The sequence below is a fragment of the Caretta caretta genome, chromosome 1, assembly GCF_965140235.1.
Source record: "Caretta caretta isolate rCarCar2 chromosome 1, rCarCar1.hap1, whole genome shotgun sequence".
Lineage (NCBI taxonomy): Eukaryota > Metazoa > Chordata > Testudines > Cheloniidae > Caretta > Caretta caretta.
The window spans coordinates 130,172,787-130,190,440 of record NC_134206.1 but is presented as its reverse complement, the minus strand read 5'-3'; the positions used below and the strand labels follow the sequence as shown (position 1 = coordinate 130,190,440).

The 17,654-nt window shown below is 38.7% G+C and overlaps 1 protein-coding gene across 10 annotated transcripts in view; it reads left to right on the top strand.

The window, feature by feature from the left end:
- The window catches only part of NLGN4X (neuroligin 4 X-linked), a 249,393-nt gene that overhangs the window by 47,480 nt on the left and 184,259 nt on the right, over window positions 1-17,654 (top strand). Inside the window, exon 1 of one of the 10 annotated variants that reach the window (XM_048860128.2) lies at window positions 12,721-12,886. The exons of the other annotated variants lie outside the window; for them this stretch is intronic. The gene's annotated coding sequence lies outside the window, so the exon portion shown is untranslated. Of the gene's footprint in view, window positions 1-12,720; window positions 12,887-17,654 lie in introns of those variants that run through there. 10 annotated transcript variants of the gene reach the window in all.

Here is a 17,654-nt window from a genome sequence, read left to right as displayed (position 1 = left end):
ATCGAATTTTGCCAAGCCTATATATGACTGTTTAATACAAAGGCATACTCAACTTCAGATTCTAAGTGGTTGTTAAATAGTCCCTTAAATAGTCTTCCCAGTGTCCTTGCTGGGTTTCTAACAACTTTTACACCCTCAGATTGTACAAAAATTGGTCTTTTTAAAAGTTTGTCAAATTTAAACATTGAGGAGAAAATTCACCACATGCAGAATGCCTACGCATCACTTAAGTCACTCTTAAACCCTATTTTGAGGGTTTAGGTGGATTATAGATATTTTGCTGATGGACAAATTTCACTGTAATTCACTTAAATTATGCAACGTTTTATAAACAGAAATAAAACACTCAAGCAGAAACAATTTTAGGTTACATAATCATATAAAACTCTTATATAAAAAAGTAACTGTTGAAGGTTTTATTTTTCCTTAAAAAAAGGAAAAAAAAAAAGTATAACGGAAGTGCAGTGCTGTAACAATATCAACTAAACACAAAGGGCCACATCAGATTGGCTACATTGGCTTCAGTGGTACAACATCTGTTTACACCAGCTGATGATCTGGGTCATATATGGCAGTGTTGCCACTGTATTCAGTGGGTGCAGAATTGGGCCCCTGGAACCCAGCTTCGAAAGCTTTCACACATTTGCATGTAGTTAAACAAGGACAGAAAGCAAACCATTGTAAGCTCTCTTCTCTGCATTGTGAAAGGTTTGAACATGTTGGTTTATAGAATAATCATGGTTAGGGCAGGGGGAGATATTCTGTGACATTTCAATATCTTCCCAAACTGGAAGCTGCAGCATCTCCTGACCCCCAGGAAATCTGGTTGGGGAAAGCTGAATTGGCCCCCCAAAGTCAGGAAATATAATAGAATTTTCCCAGTGTCTGGCAAAGGGTGGGTTACATAATATTACATTTCTATGCATGTGTGTGTGATTCGTAGTCTGTGGCAGGACAGCTAGTCCAAATGAGTCTTGTGATGTGACACCCCAGCTTTGCATAATAATAATCATTTATAGTGAAAATTCCTGTGTTGAAAATTGCTTCTGTAGGCACTGGAGCAAATATTTTCAGGTGTTTAAATCGATATTTAGGCTCCTTCAGATCCTGGTGACTTCAGAAGGAGATGTGAGAATTAAGAGCACACTAAAATCTGTTCACCTTTATGTTGGTACTTAAATATGGATTTATGTGCAAGACTTTAGCCACTCAGATTTGGAAAGTTTGGACATGGTTAACACATTTGCATAGTAAATGCAGTTTGATATCCTTTTTTAAAATGAATGAACCTTATATGGCACAACAAATAGATTAGTTCCATCCATGGGAGCAGGACTTTTGTGAATATAAAATAGTAATTTTTATTTTTAAAGTGGGTCAGAATTTTGAGGTCACAGCCAATTGTGAGTGTAATATTGGAATCACTTTTGCCTCAAATATTTTACTGTACATTTTCCAGGAGCCAGTTCAGCATTTTGTATCTATTCAGTATTTATTATTTCAGATTATTTTTCATTGTGTTCTTTGTGCTGTGTTGTGTTGAAGTATGTTGGCATATTATAGTATGACTCCTGACTCTTGAAATATTCCTCAGAACAAGACATGTACGTCATGTGAATATCCTAGTGTGCCTACATTTAAATAAACAAGTAAATTAATTTGACAGGCATCCCATCCCCCAAGAAAACATCATAAATGCAGTCAATTTGTTAAGGAATCAATTTGGAGTACAATTGGGGCTGAACATATAAGTGCTGTTGGAATGTTAAAAACACAGAAGTTGCATAAGTTCAACAGCTTGTTTTATTGTGAAATGCTGCACAGAGAGTGGATTGCTCCCTGCATTTACTTAATCTTCTGATCAAAATGTCTACCTCAGAAAGCTGTGTGTGAAGAGAAGTGGTAGACTATTGGTTTGTGACTTCTTCACAGCACAACATTTAATCTGCAATCTATTTTTTTAAAGCACAAGTCATGTTTAAATTCGTATCCATAATGGTTGAATTAATGATTTCTTATTGTTATGTGCCCTGGAGCCTGCAATTAAATGCACTGGAAAATATCTGTAGATGAAATATCATTTACTAGAATGATATACCAGAGGAGATACTGAGCAACAATTACAAGTGGTATGCCAGCTACTCAAAAGGCCCTTTTATCCTGAAAGGAGTCAGAAAATCTCAATGATTGTTTCCTAAAAATAGATCAAAAAATAGACTTTCTGAACAGAAGATCAGAATCAGAGAAGAATTGTAAATTAATGTGAGAATCTGTGTGTGACTGAATATTATTGCACACAACTACAAATGAATATGATCAATGTAAGGATATAATTAACTGTGCTGTAAGTATTATTATTTATTTGTATAGCCCAATAGTATGGAGGGTTGCTGTACCAAACATCTTCTAAATAGATACAAAAAACAAAAAAGGTTGAAAGATGCAAATAAAAGTGTTTGGACTGAATGGTGACCTTTTCCATGCATCCTACCAATTACAGTGGGGGAGAAGAGAGAAGAGTTGTTAATTTGTTTAATCTAATTAATTAACATTTCTCTACAGGGAGAAAGAAGTGTGTTTTATGGACTTAGCTGTGTTGGACTATTTCAAGATAGGGGTTCCAGTCGCAGGGGACAACATATGGAAAGAACTAGCATGTGAGAAAAGCAAGCAGATGGTAATTAATTGTGAGGCATGAGATAGAGAAGTGGGGTGGGGAGACAAATTAAAACCAAAGAGAGAAGAGATTTAGGGAGGTGCTAGGTTGGCTTGAAGGCTAGAACAAAGAAGTTGATTTTAGTGCAGAAGTTAAGGGGAAACCATTGTCGAGACTTGACTATTAACCAAAATGTGACAATCACTGTTTCAACAATAACTGTTTCCAACCTGGTTTAGAGGGGATGTTAAGGCAGCTATAAATAATAATCATCATCATAAAAATATATAACAAACGAAAGAATGGGGGAATTGATAGTAATGAATATAAATCAGAAGTTAGGAATTGTAGAAAATTGATAAGGGAAGCAAAAAGACATGAGGAGAAATCTGTGGCAAGCAGAGTTAAGGATAGTAATAAGGAGTTCTTATAATATATTAAAAAGTCACAAAATGAATTCTTACAATTATATTGGTTCATTACTAGATGGCAATGGTAGAATTATCAATAATAATGCAGAAAAGGCAGAAGTGTTCCATATATATCTCTGTTTTGGATTGTGGGTGGGAACAGATGATATAGTGTCATCATGTGGTGGTGAAGGTAACACTTTCCACTCCACTAGTATCTTTGGAAGATGTTAAACACAAGCTACTAAAGTTAGGCATTTTTAAGTCAGAAGGTCCAGATAACTTGCATCCAAGAGTTTTAAAAGAGCTGGCTGCGGACCTTGCTGGACCATTAATGTTGATTTTTCAATATGTCTTCGAGTACTGGGGAAGTTCCAGAAAAATGGATGAAAGCTAATTCTGTGCCAGTTTTAAAACTGTTAAATGGGATGACCCAGGTAATTATTGATCTATCTGCCTGACATTGATCCTGAGCAAGATAATAGAGCAGCTGACATGGGACTTAATTCATAAAGAATTAGAGTTATGTAATTAATGCTAATTAACATGGGCTGAAGATAGATCCTGTTAAATTAATTTGCAATCTCATTAAAAAAAGATATCAAGTTCGGCTGATAAAGGTAATAGTGTTGATGTAATATACTTAGACTTATGTAAGACATTTGATTTGGTACCACATGACATTTTGATTAAAAACAAACAAACTAGAACAATATAAAATTGACATGGCACACATTAAATATATTTACAACTGATTAAGAGATTAATCTCAAAATGTAATTGTATCATCATCAAGCAGGTATGTTTCCAGTGGGGTCCTGTAGAATTTGATTTTTGGCCCTACGCTACTTAATATATTTTATCAACTAAACACTGCTAAAGTTTGCAGATAACACAGAAGTTGGGGGGGGGGGTGATAAATAATGAAGAGGAGAGGTCACCGATTCAGAGCAATCTGAATTGCTTGGTAAACCTGGTGTTAGCAAACACTATACATATATATATATATATATATATATAAAAATATGTATAAATGTAAAGGTATACATATAAGAACAAAGAATGTCGGCCATACTTACAGAATGGGAACTCTATCCTGGGAAGCAGTATCTCTGAAAAAAGATTTGGGAGTTATCATAGAATCATAGACCTTAAGATCAGAAGGGACCATTATGATCGTCTAGTCTGACCTCCTGCACAACGCAGGCCACAGAATCTCACCCACCCACTCCTGTAACAAACCTCTCACCGATTGTCTGAGTGATTGAAGTTCTCAAATCTTGGTTTAAAGACTTTGAGGCGCAGAGAATCCCCTAGCAAGTGACCCGTGCCCCATGCTGCAGAGGAAGGAGATCTACCCTGGAGGAAAATTCCTTCCCGACCTCAAATATGGCGATCAGCTGAACCCTGAGCATGTGGGCAAGACTCACCAGCCAGACACGCAGGAAAGAATTCTCTGTAGTAACTCAGATCCCACCCCATCTAACATCCTAACACATGCCATTGGGCATATCTACCGTTAATAGTTGAAGGTCAATTAATTGCCAGAATTAGGCTATCCCATCATATCATCCCTTCCATAAACTTATCAAGCTTAGTCTTGAAGCCAGATATGTCTTTTGCCTCCACTGCTCCCCTTGGAAGGCTATTCCAGAACTTCACTCCTCTGATGGTTAGAAATCTTCATCTAATTTCAAGTCTAAACTTCCTGGTGGTCAGTTTATATCCATTTGTTCTTGTGTCCACATTGGTACTGAGCTTAAATAATTCCTCTCCCTCCCTGGTATTTACCCCTCTGATATATTTGTCTCCCCTCAGCCTTCTTTTGGTTAGGCTAAACAAACCAAGCATTCATTTTGAGTCTCCTTTCATAAGACAAGTTTTCCATTCCTCCGATCTTCCTAGTAGCCCTTCTCTGTACTTGTTCCAGTTTGAATTCATCTTTCTTAAACATGGGAGACCAGAACTGCATACAATATTCCAGATGAGGTCTCACCAGTGCCTTGTATAATGGTACCAACACACCTTCTCTCTACTGGAAATACCTCGCCTGATGCATCCTAAGACCGCATTAGCTTTTTTCATGGCCACATCACATTGGTGGCTCATAGTCATCCTGTGATCAAATAGTTATGATGGATAATCAGCAAAATATGGCTCCCGGTGTGATGCCCTGGCCAAAAGAACTAATGTGATCCTGGGATACATAAAAAGGAAAATCTTGAGTAGGAGTACAGAGGCTGTTATTTCCTCTCTACTTGGCACTGGTGTGATCACTGCTGGAATACTGGGTCCAGTTCTGATGTTCATAATTCAGAAAGGAGGTTGATAAATTGGAAAGGGTTTGGAGAAGAGCCATGAGAGCGATTAAAGGATTAGAAAGCATGTCTTATAGTGGTAGACTCAAAGAGCTCAATCTGTTTAATTTAGCAAAGTTAAGGTGACTTGATAACAGTCTGTAAGTATTTATGTGGGAACAAATATTTTAGAACGGGCTTTTCAGTCAAACAGAGAAAGGGTATAATATGATCCAAGGCTGGAAGTTAAAGATAGAGAATTCAGACTGGAAATGAGGGGTAACTTTTTGACAGTTAGGGTAATTAACCATTGGAACAATTTACCAGGGGTTGTGGTGGATTCTCCATCACTGACCATTTTTAAATCAAGATGGGATGTTTTTGTAAAAGATGTACTATAGGAATTATTTGGGGGAAGTCTATAGACTGTGTTACACAAGAAGTCAGATTAGTTGAACACAATGATCCCTTCTGGCCTTGGAATCTGTGAACAAAGAGGAGGTAATTACACAATTTATAGGTAATAAGGCAATGATTCAGTAATATAAGCATCTTTTTTTTTTAATATCTGTACCTAGATTCTCAGGAAGCTCAGGTTCAGATCCCAGAAGAACTAACTTTCCACTTCAGCCTTCCAAGCTAGCCTGAGTTCTGTACAATTTTGTGTGACAAAGAGTGCAATTTCCAAAAGCTCTTAAAAATCCCATTTTCAAAAGTGACATAGGCACTTAGTGCTAGATTCACAAAGAAACTTAGGTGTGGTAAAGCTGAGTGTCACCATGCCTGACTTGTAGGTGCCTAGAAAATAACTAGGATTCATGAATCCTTTGTTTGGCACCTAGGCTCCCTATAAAATGTATGGGGAGAGATAGGCTCCTCAGAATGAGATCCACAAAAGCCAGCACTTTAGCTAGTCAATGGAAGATGCCAAGCTAAGGGTTGTGTCCTTTGCCCCATCCCTCTCTTGGAGATAGGCATCTACATCTGGGCCGGAGGGAGGCACCTCCCGCTGATTGGGATTCTCAGCTGCAAATCCTCTCTTTGGGTTAGGTGCCTGCACTGTTGTATCAAGAAGCCAGGGGACGGGGAGGAGGACCTCCCTCATAACTTCTAGTCTGGTGGTTAGATACTCAGCTGGGATGTAGTAGATTTCCAGTTCAAGATTCTCTTCCACCCCACCCACCAAGGGAGAGAAGGGATTTGAAATGGCAGCTACAACTTTTCAGGAGAGTACTCCAAACTCTGGAGGTATGGCATATTCTGGGATGAGACTCCCTCAGTCTCTTCTGTTGCAGCTGTTGCACTCAGATTAAATAATGAAAGACTCATTGGACCAGAGAGAGAGACAGACAGACAGAGCATGAGAATGACTCTGTAGCCCAGGATCGAGACTCCCTGCTCCAATTACAACCTTAAATTATTTATCCAGCTTCAACAGGAGCGATGGAGAGCATCCCACATCGGAACATCCTAGAACTGTATGTAGTTAGAGCACATACTTGAGGGGGCAGATCCCAGTCCAAATCTCTTCTTCCTCTTAGGTGGAGGGGGTTTTGAACTGGGGGTCTTCTACATCCCAAATGAATATCCTAACCACTAGGCGAAACATTATGAAGGAGGGCCTTTCCGCTTCTGGCCATTTTGTGTGAGCTGGCCTATGGTGGCCCAATCTGGTAGGTGAGATCTGTCTGAACATGCTCACTGATCGGGCACTGCAGGTGAGTCAGGTGGAGGAATGTTATCTTCTCTGGTTCACGTACCACACTGGGGCTTAGGCATTTGGATGCAAAGGTGGGGCTGAAGTGTGTATGTGCAGAGGCAGAAATACAGGCACCTAGGGAACTTTTACTGCAAAAATTGAGTTGCTGAGCAAGTTTAGGTGCCTGCAGGTTCATCAGCAGCTGATTGGGGTTTTTTTGAATTCCCATAGTGCCTGATTCTGGGATTTAGGTGGCCAAACTGGCAGTTAGGTGCCTAAATTCTTTTGAGATTTAGCCAATCTCCAAAGGTATTTAGGTGCCTATATAAGCAGATAGTGAGATTTAAAAAAAAATAGCTAACTCTCATTGAAATAAATTTCAATTATTTCATTGGGAACTAGGTGCCTCAATGCTTTTTGAAAAACACTAGGGACCAGAGGTCTTTAGGCACCTAACTCCCACTTATTTCAGTGGAAATTAAACACCATTGAGGATGCAGGCCTTGATGCCAACCTACATATTCAGGTGCCTATGTAATTTTAAGAATCTGACCCATAGTGTAGCTAGGGCAAAGCAGTGCAGCAAAGTGTTTTAAGTGAGGAGCCATACTGGATTAATCCCATTCTATACCAAATGCAGGCAATCCACCACAGATATGGTGATCAGTGCCCTAAAAGCAAATTGATACAGCTGTTTAGGAAGGTGGTGGTATTTTCTCCCTCCCACACCCTCAAAAATAAAAAATAAATAAATAAATAAAACAGACTAAAATGTTTTTGCTAGCAGGCAGCTAAACAGGTTGTAAAAACATGTCAGAACTGAAAATCATTATATGATTTTGAATTTAGTTTTTAATTGTTTGTTTTAAAGATGTAATTGGAGGGTAAATTAGACCCAGATACAGAGTATTATTTATTTATTTTTAAAGCAGTGTTTAATTTTGATTTTCCATGAAAGATGTGCACAGAATTTATTACAGTATATTTCCATTGTGTTTGTAAAAAATACAGGATGCACCTAAAATACTTTTTTGCAGGTTTGCATTATCAAACAAATCCATTTATTTTATATACTGTTTCCCCTTTCATTGTTCTAAAGAAGTAGCTTAAGAAAAGGGGAATGAAGTCTATTTCTGATATGAAATGTGCAAACATTACTATGAACCAACTGAAAGATTGTTCAGAAATGTCTGTGTGTAGATAAAACTAGTCAAGTGAAGTCTATTTTGCATTCTGTTCTTTTTTGAAAACTTTACTAACCATGTCTCTTTAACCACAATACCCCACAAAGGGCCAAATTCAGCTCCTATTGTAAATCAACTCCCTTGATTTCGATCTAGGTGCACCTCTTGAAGCACATAAATATGGTCTAAAGAGAGTTACTTGTTGGTTGGGATGATTATATAAGAATCTTTATCTGATATCTTTGTAAATTCTAATATCTCTTTAACAAATATGTGAAACAAGATTGATTATTTGGTAAGAGATATTACAGTAGAACCTCAGAGTTATGAACACCTGGGCAATAGATGTTGTTTGTTACTCTGAAATGTTCGTAACTCTGAATAAAACATTTATGGTTGTTCTTTCAAAAGTTTACACCTGAACATTGACTTAATATAGCTTTGAAATTTTACCACACAGAAGAAAAATGCTGCTTTCCCTTTATTTTTTAATAGTTTACGTTTAACAAAGTACTGCATTTTCTTTGGGGGGGAGGCAGGGGGGAGGGATGGGAGCGGGTCTCTGCTGCTGCCTGATTGTGTACTTCTGGTTCCAAATGAGGTGATGAGGTGTGTGGTTAACTGGTCAGTTTGTAACTCTGGTGTTCATAACTCTGAGGTTCTACTGTAGTAAAAATGGATACCAGTCTTTGCAACACCAGCTGTCATTATTAACTCCTTACACTAAAGCAGTTGTTGTTTAATTAACTTGTTTACCTTCCACCAAGTGCATGCTAAAACTTTCAAAACCTTGAGTAGGTAGGGTGGAAATCAGTGTGGAAACAAAACTCCAGTAACTAGCAATGACTTTCTCCCTTTCAATCTAGTTTTCAATCAATGGGCTTCAAGGTGAGATTATTATCTGTGACAGGGTTGGGCCAGATGGCTACAGGAGAATGATAGAAGACAGATATATTAGCCCCAGGTTAAGCAGGCCCCTTTTCCCTGGGTAAGGTAACAGGAACATTTCCAGAACAATGGGTAAGGTAACAGGGGCAGTTTCAGAACAATCAGGAACTTGCTGGAACCAATTAAGTCAGACAGGCTAATTAGGACACCTGGAGACAATTAAGAAGCTGCTAGAATCAATTAAGACAGGCGAGCTAATCAGGGCACCTGGTTTAAAAAGGACCTCACTTCAGTCAGAGAGGGGTGCGCAAGGAGCTGAGAGTGAGAGGGCGTGCTGCTGGAGGACTGAGGAGTATAAACGCTATCTGGCATCAGGAGGAAGGTCCTGTGGTGAGGATACAGAAGGTGTTGGGAGGAGGCCATTAGGAAGTAGCCCAGGGAGTTGTAGCTGTCATACAGGTGTTACATGAAACACTGTAGACAGCTGTGATCCACAGGGCCCTGGCCTGTCCCCGACCTACTAGGTGGACCAGCAGAGACTGCAGGGATTGTTCTCGTTCCTTTTCCCCATGCTGGCCAGTGATGAGGTTAGCTGAGTGAACGGCAGGTTTGAGCCACTACCAAAAGTGGCCAAACTGAGGGCCGCCATGAATCTCTGAGGTGAGCAAATCCGCCAAAAAGCGCAAGACCCATCAAGGCAGAAGCGGAACTTTGTCACATATCCAATAGTTATACTGTACCTAAGCTGTGAAGCTTGTTGCTTTGCCTTACACATTTAGGCCGGCTACTGCAAATCTTACATTGTATCAGTGTGACTATGTGCCAGAATAGGTTTACCTCACCTTTGTAGAAGTTCCAGGGTCAGGATAAGAAGGAGTAGGGTGACCAGACAGCAAATGTGAAAAATCAGGACAAGGGTGGGGGGAATAGGCACCTATATAAGAAAAAGATGGGACATTTTGTCACATTAAGAACGAGCAAACCCTCAATCCTCCTGGCTTATCACCTATGAACAATCAGGATATAACTAGCTGCTCAAAAGATTAAATGAGGACAGCAGGCCAAAGGACACTTTTCCTGAAACATGTACCTGAAACTCAAAGCTTCTCCATTACTAAAATGGCGATTTAAAAGGGGCCTTAGCAAGCACATGTCCCTTCAGAAAGAAGCAAACATGTACCAGTATGGTTTTACATTTTCCATTATATAATCTCAATTGAGCTTTTAAATTATTTCTCTTCTCTCCTCTTTGAGATATTTATACTTCAATATATTTGAACATACAATATGCTAAGCAATCTATGACCTTTCTCTAGAAGCTTTCCCCCTTTACTGTATGTAAATAAAAAGGCCAAAAAAATGCATGTAAGAAGAAGATAGGGACAGCTCCAAGGTCTCACTACACATTAATTGCCAGCTAAAGCACACCAGTTTCAGCTAATTTCTATATTACCAATTTATTTTCATTGTGCAGTAAAATAGCACTCTATAGATTAATAAAACAATAAATAGCAATCAGTCTTTATCGCAGCAAAAGTTATTTCCATGCCCAGGTTTGCTTCCCTGAAGCTCATCTGCATGCTGGCCAAACTCAGATAATGGACTCACTTCCTGTCTGAATTAGGCTAGAATGTGTTCTATGAATCAGATGAGCTGTTGCATACTCATTGCCAACATTCCTTGGGAAAACTATTGTACTGTGCCTACATCACTTGCATTGTAGTGAGTCAAGCACTTTGTTCTGACTGACTTCAGAGATTAATGTAAATGTTATTTCCTGTACTGTCTGACTTCAACCAAATGCCACAGGACATTACAATTAGTGATGCTGAAGAAGTGGAGAAAAAAAATGCAATCTCCCATGACATTCTGTTACAAGGCAAGCCAAGAAGAAAACAAAAACAACACAGGTGTTATAAACTTGACAAAGGAATAAAGAATCCTGAAAGATGAATTGGAAAAAAAAAGTAAAACCATTAAACAATGTGTAAAATAAACATTTTGAAAAAAACTTCCCTACTCTAATAATTACAGATTAAGAGCAAGTCAGGATGTACATTGAATACAAACCATTTGTTAGTTTATCCATAACTTGTTCTTAAATAGACTTAGTACTTAGTTGCTTTGACAAGTAAACCGTTCCTGAGGAATCCTTAATCTTTCATTTGTCCTTTGAATGGTAACTGATTTGGCCCGTTTGAATTATACTCAGCTGAGAGAGAGGGTAACAATAAAATTTGGTGAGAAGGTAATAAGCATATTACATACAACTATTTAAAGACTACTGCCCATTAAGGGAAGTGCATACCTGTTTTTGTTTTTCTATCCAAGGACATTGATTCACAAATTACTTCAGCTATAAACTGGAAGTAGGAAAACATTATCTTAACTTTTGAGATCACTACAGGGGTAGGGCCAAAACTCCTTTTCATTTCATGGTATTTTTTCTGTTAATAAATGGCTGCAAATACCAATGTTGTATTAGGGTTCTTGTTAAACATGTACTTGGTTTTCCCCCTCCCCTTGCAATTGAATTTGCCTTCCTAACTATTTAAAATATTATTTCTAATTCTGTGTTATTAACTGCAACTCAGAAAATAATTTTAAAAAATCACTTATTATGTTATTGACCTATATAATAATGCTAAGTCATGTGACTGAATACTTAACAGATAGACTAATTAGAGACTGAATTATTTGGGGTATAACTGATAAACAGGTCAAAATGAGGTGGTTTCGAGAAATGAACTAGACTTTGCAAAAAAACCCCAAAAAAACCCCACAGCCAATAAATATTTGCAAGCTATTCCTCTTAAATGGAAGTGTTAGCAAACAGTGAAATGCATCTAATTAATAAAGAATAACAAGGCTATACCAATGGCAGAGACCAAATTTATTTATAATACATTGGGAAACAGAGCACAATCCAAAGATATACAGCAGAATAAGGTGCAAAACTAAGATGCTTAGCACAGATTGCAAAGAAATGCAAAAACAAAAATTAATTAAAGAACATGTAGCTAGGGAACAAATTTCCGATGATGTTACAGAAACAGAACTTTGTTGAGACTCTTAATAATTTTACAAAGTAAGGTGCTACAACAGATGGGTTTGTGACACTTGAAATATTTGAACTGTGAATTTCAGTGTGGATATTGGAGCTGAGTACACCATAATCACAGAAAGAGTGTACAAAATAATTGGTGATTGTAGTCTAGTATTAAACTTGTAAATTAAACTTCTTTCATATAGTGGGCACTAAATGTGCCCATTTGGTAAAAACGCTGGCACATCTGTAAAAGGACAAATACTACTTGATATACTGTAGTGGAACAGGAAGGCCCATGTATAATTTGTCCACTAAACAAAATGCAAAAGCTATTGTTAAAGAATTCTATGAGGTATTTCATGGGATTGGATTTGTTCATGTTATAATACATCACACTGATATAGATCTTAGCACAGTGCCAAAACCACCCCATCATACCTCTCAAGCAGTCTGCTGTTTGTGAAACACTCTGGATTTCAGGTTGTCTTTTTCAGCTGCTTTCACCGTTCCTACAGTGTCTGGAAATCTCTTCAAACCACCTGACTCATCCCCATGGAGTTCAGCTAAGTCAGTGGTGAACCTTCACAAACTCAACCTTGACCTGCCTCTATAACATGTCTATGAGTGTGAGTCCCACTGCCTACACTTAACTGCTCTGAAGCAGCAGTTTCCTATTTCCAGCAGCGGAGAGGAGCAGCCAGAGGTAGGGATGGCTGATTGGGAGATGTAACCGGGATATTGGGGTGGCATTATACCCCCTGTCCATGTGTGTTGGGGATGTGTGGTCTGGTAGGAAAAGGCTGAAGAGGGCAGTACTTGGCGAAGAGAGAAGGGGATTTTATAGAGTTCAGACACAGGATGAATAGAGCAATAAATTGTGATGAAATAGGGACAAATTTTCTTAGGTATGTTAACATGCTGATGAATCTCTTTTTATTCCTTTGCTCAATATTGTTTAGGTCTCTGTTACCCATTTAATCTTCCAGTGGTTGAGAGGTGTAATAGGCATACCACACAGTATCCCATTAGCACTGTAAGACAAAGGAAAAGCTGAACTTGACTGGATGGTAACATCAGATGGTACTAAATGAAAACAGGCACTGCTTACTGGATTAACAGCAGGGATTTCCCTACACCCCTTGAATTCCCCCCCCCCCCAGTTTTGTGAACTAGTTACATGGAGTGTTGCCAGTTTAGTGATTGTTTGGAAATTTGAATTGAAATTGAAACATTAATACATACTTTAAAAGCATATAAAGTGTATGATAAAATACATGTATCTGAAAAAGTATAATAGATTTGAAAAGTATGAACATAGACTAGCTTCCTTATACAGCTGTTGTTTTTTATGACAATGTCAGTGCATTCATGTCAGTGATGTTGGCCAACCTAATAATTTCAAACTATGATTTGTAAGCAAAGTCTAAATGAGCTCTCCCTGACAGCTAGTGATAAACTGGGGGCTGGGGGGAAAGGCTTCAGGACCAGATTGTATTTACATTCACACCTAATCTATCTAGGTATCCAGCAAACAGAACTGTGTTGCCCAAGTGATAGATTTTGGCTGTGGGTGGGTTACAAATCACCTGAATGCGGGGTGGGGTTGGGGGTAATGAAATGTTATTTTTATTGTATGAGTAAAGGGCAGTAGAACTGTACTTAGCCTGGGCTGATTGAGGGCATCAAGAGAGAGGGTGGGGACAGGTGTTTTGCTTGATGGTCTGCCTGAGTCACAAGTACTGTTTGACCTGCCCCTCTCCACTGTTTAAAGACAGAGCTGATTAGGCTCTATAGATAGTCTTTTGTTTTGTTAAGTGACCACTACAGCTGAAATCACTGATAATGACCTGCTGTGGGACAGTGTTTCTGTGGAAGAGATGGCCCAGTCTGCACTAGCAATGGGATTCCCCCACTGAGAGCTCAGCTGAAATCACTGAGAGCTGGGTGAAACCTCAAGAGACCAACTCGCAGAGGTCACAGTGGCAGGTGGTAACAGAAGGTGACAGTGCAGGACCATTGGCAACAGAGCGATGGAGTGAACAGTAGCACAACAAACAACAGTGGCCAGAGCGAACAGTGAGCAGCTGGAGGAACAAGCAAGGTGCCTTCTTGCCCCCCACCTGGGAGGTGAACTCATGTGAAAGCACCTCTGAACCCTGAGTCTCCACTGACCAAGGACAACACCGGTGTGTGTTAATAAGGTTGTTAAGAATGCTAGAGACACAACACAGTTCATGCGAACAAACACGACTGTGGCATCATACTTTCTATTTAGGCAAGAGATACCACACACTACAAACTGGAGGCCAATGTTAAGTGCATTATCACTTGTTCATCCTGAAGTTGAACACTGCTTCTGAACAAGACCAGCAAATGCTCTCTGTCTTTCTGCAAGAAACTCAACTGACTGGCTAGACGCATGTGGTGCAACAGTGAAAGACTCAACCGTTGAAAAAGTGAAGAACTTTCTCACCACATTCAAAAAAAATGCATACATGGCTGATAAATGCACCAATGCAAATGGACACCAAGTATTAAGTCATTGTGTACGTTATCTTGATGTCAGTGGTAGGCCAGTAGATACATTTCTAGGTGTTCAAGTTATAGAAGACACATTGGCTGCATATGTGACAACCCACATCTTAGAAGAGTTAAATGCTTGTCAGTTGGACCCCAAACAGATGGCTGCTTGTGCATTTGATGGAGCTGCAAACTTCTCTGGAAGACATGATGGAGTACAAGCTTTGCTCAGAGAAAAGTATAACCCTGATCTTTCCTATACACACTGCAGAGGCCATCTACTCCAACTAGAGGTAGTACGAGCTGTAGACTCTTCCAAAGACATTAAAAAAGCTATAAATTTAATGTCTTCATTATATTTTTTTCAGCAAGAGTCCAAAAAGACTGAATATCTTGGAAAATATAGAAGATACACTGGAACTGAAGTTTGAATTAGTCTAGCCTGGGAAAACCCTCTGGCTTTCTCATGAACGATTCTTGGCTGTTGTCTTAAAATTACTTCAGCTGTTATTATTCGCTTTGGAAAGTATCTACCAATTTGGGATGGATCTAAGTAGTGAGGCTGGTGGATTACTTTTGCTACTATGTTCAGAGAAGACTATTGCCATTCTCTCTCTTGTAAGTCTACTGTTGAAACCACTTTGGTCATTAAACAATGCCATCCAGGCATTTGCTACAACAGTGTAGATCTTTGTCCAGCAATAGAAGCTACATTTGGATCAATCAGAGAGCTATCCATTGAAAAAGTACTGGAAGAAGCAAAGACTTCAGTCCAGAAGTTGACTACTGAAGGTATTTATACTGAATCCTTAAGTGAAGAGGACAAGAAGTGTTTGTTAAGACAACTGAAAAAGTACACAGACTTGATTCTTAAAAATCTACAACAGTGACTTCTAGATTCTACTCAACCTCTATGTAGCTTTTACAGATCCCTGTCCTATAAAACACCCACAGTTGAGTGGAGTGAGGCATTACCAGCAATGGGGCTGCCATGTGCTCAGGGCAGAATAGAGAATTTGAACACAGAGTGGAATATCATACGACAAATGAATGAAGATTTGACTTCAACTTCTTTTTTATCATCACTAGTGGCTCGACCTGATCTTTATGCTATGTTTCCTGGGATGAAAGAAGTAGGTTTATAGGCACATTCACATATAAAACAAATTCATCACTAAATTTGTTACCATGAGTTGTTCCACTCAGAATGTTGTTTGAGAACAGTATGGAATGGCGCTGGGATAATTGGCAAAAGGAATTTTTAAAGTTGTCACAAGAACTGAGTGAATAATTGTTTTTTTTTTTTGTTTGGTGGCTGAACAAGAAAATTTAATTAATACATAAGGGCCACAAATTTACTAATGATTTATTTTCACAACTTCCTTGTTCTTTTCTTTTTTTTAAGATTGGAACATTTAAATGTTTGTGCAGTACCTAGCACAATGGGTTTCTGATTGGGTTGGTCTCCACATGCTACAGCAATGTAAATTTTAGAGCTGGTTGAAAAACTGAGATTTTTGTGGGGAGGGTAGAGTGAAGATCATCCCCTTTTTCCTATCTAAATTTGAAATGTCAACGAAATTTTTGCATTAAAATGTCAACACTTTTCAAGTAATTCTATAGTTGATCAATATTGAGATAATTTGTCACAAATGTTGCAAAAACAATGTAAATTCACAATTCAGAAAAGTTCAAGCAGCTCTACTAAATGTTACATTGTTGTTGTTTTATGTATCTATTTATCAGTTCAAATGAACCACGTCAGGGCCTTAGTATACACTGGCAAATGGATTTTCAGCAAGTCAGGACAAATAGCAAAGGACTCATTTCAAAGGGGGCTCAATTCCTGGTAGATTAATAGTATCTGTATTTAGCATTGTTAGAATATTAAAATACCCTTAAATAAATTTTCAGAATTGCCCATTCAGAATTGTATGTGCAGAAGGACAGCAATTTTAGCGCCAGCGTCTAAGAAAGCTAATTGTTACAAAAATTGTTTAAATCATTATAAAATAGCAATATGTCAGGAAATCAGAGCAGGAGTAATACTGCATCAAGAATGCCAGACAGTTATCCCCATTGCAAGTGGAAGAAAATGTTAGATTCCAAACAGGAAGTTGCTGGCAACCTGCCCAGGTGACAGATATACCATCCCTTCTGGGGGCAGTCCTACTGGAGGAACAGCAGCTGTTTAAACAAAAACAAAGGGGACACTGGTTCTCTGTTTCTCAAGGCCATCCAGAATGTTGCTGACCTAATAATGTGCCCACCAAGTCACTGCGAATGAAAAACATAAGGAGCAGAAAACAAATGCTTTAGATGATGGATCCACCTCTGCCTCAGCAGAGGCTACTACAGAAGGAACTATTTTGAGAAAAAAGAAGCAGGTGTGTGATCAGCTAGACAGTGACTAAGGTACACAGATAGGAATTACTGACAGATGTCCAATAAGATGGAGAATAATCCTCTTGTCTGTCAAAGGGTTCAGGTTGCCAATCTGACTATGTCCTAGATATGTGTTTTATTAATTGACTGTATTAGTTTGTGCATGCTATTGTTGGATTATATCATGGTTTATTAGTAATGTTTGATTTTTTTTAAAGAGACGATGTACTAGTAACCAGTAACTTACTAGTGGTGTAAGTGACCTCTGCCATGAGACAGGGTCTAACCTTTTTCAACCCTGGCCCATATCAGGTAACTGAGACCAGGATAAAGAGATCAATCCTTCTTGCTAGTTCCTCTGTGTGTCACAAAATTATTGCATTCTATCCTTTCCATAGTAACACCACATCCATCCATCCATCCATACATACGTGTGTGTGTGTGTAAGGAAAGACAACAAAAAAACCCCATAGTAAATTAAGTCTAATCCCTTCTGACTGCAGAGAATGCAAGAAAGAGGAACATATAGCTTTGTGTACACTACATACATTTGGGAGCTGCTCATT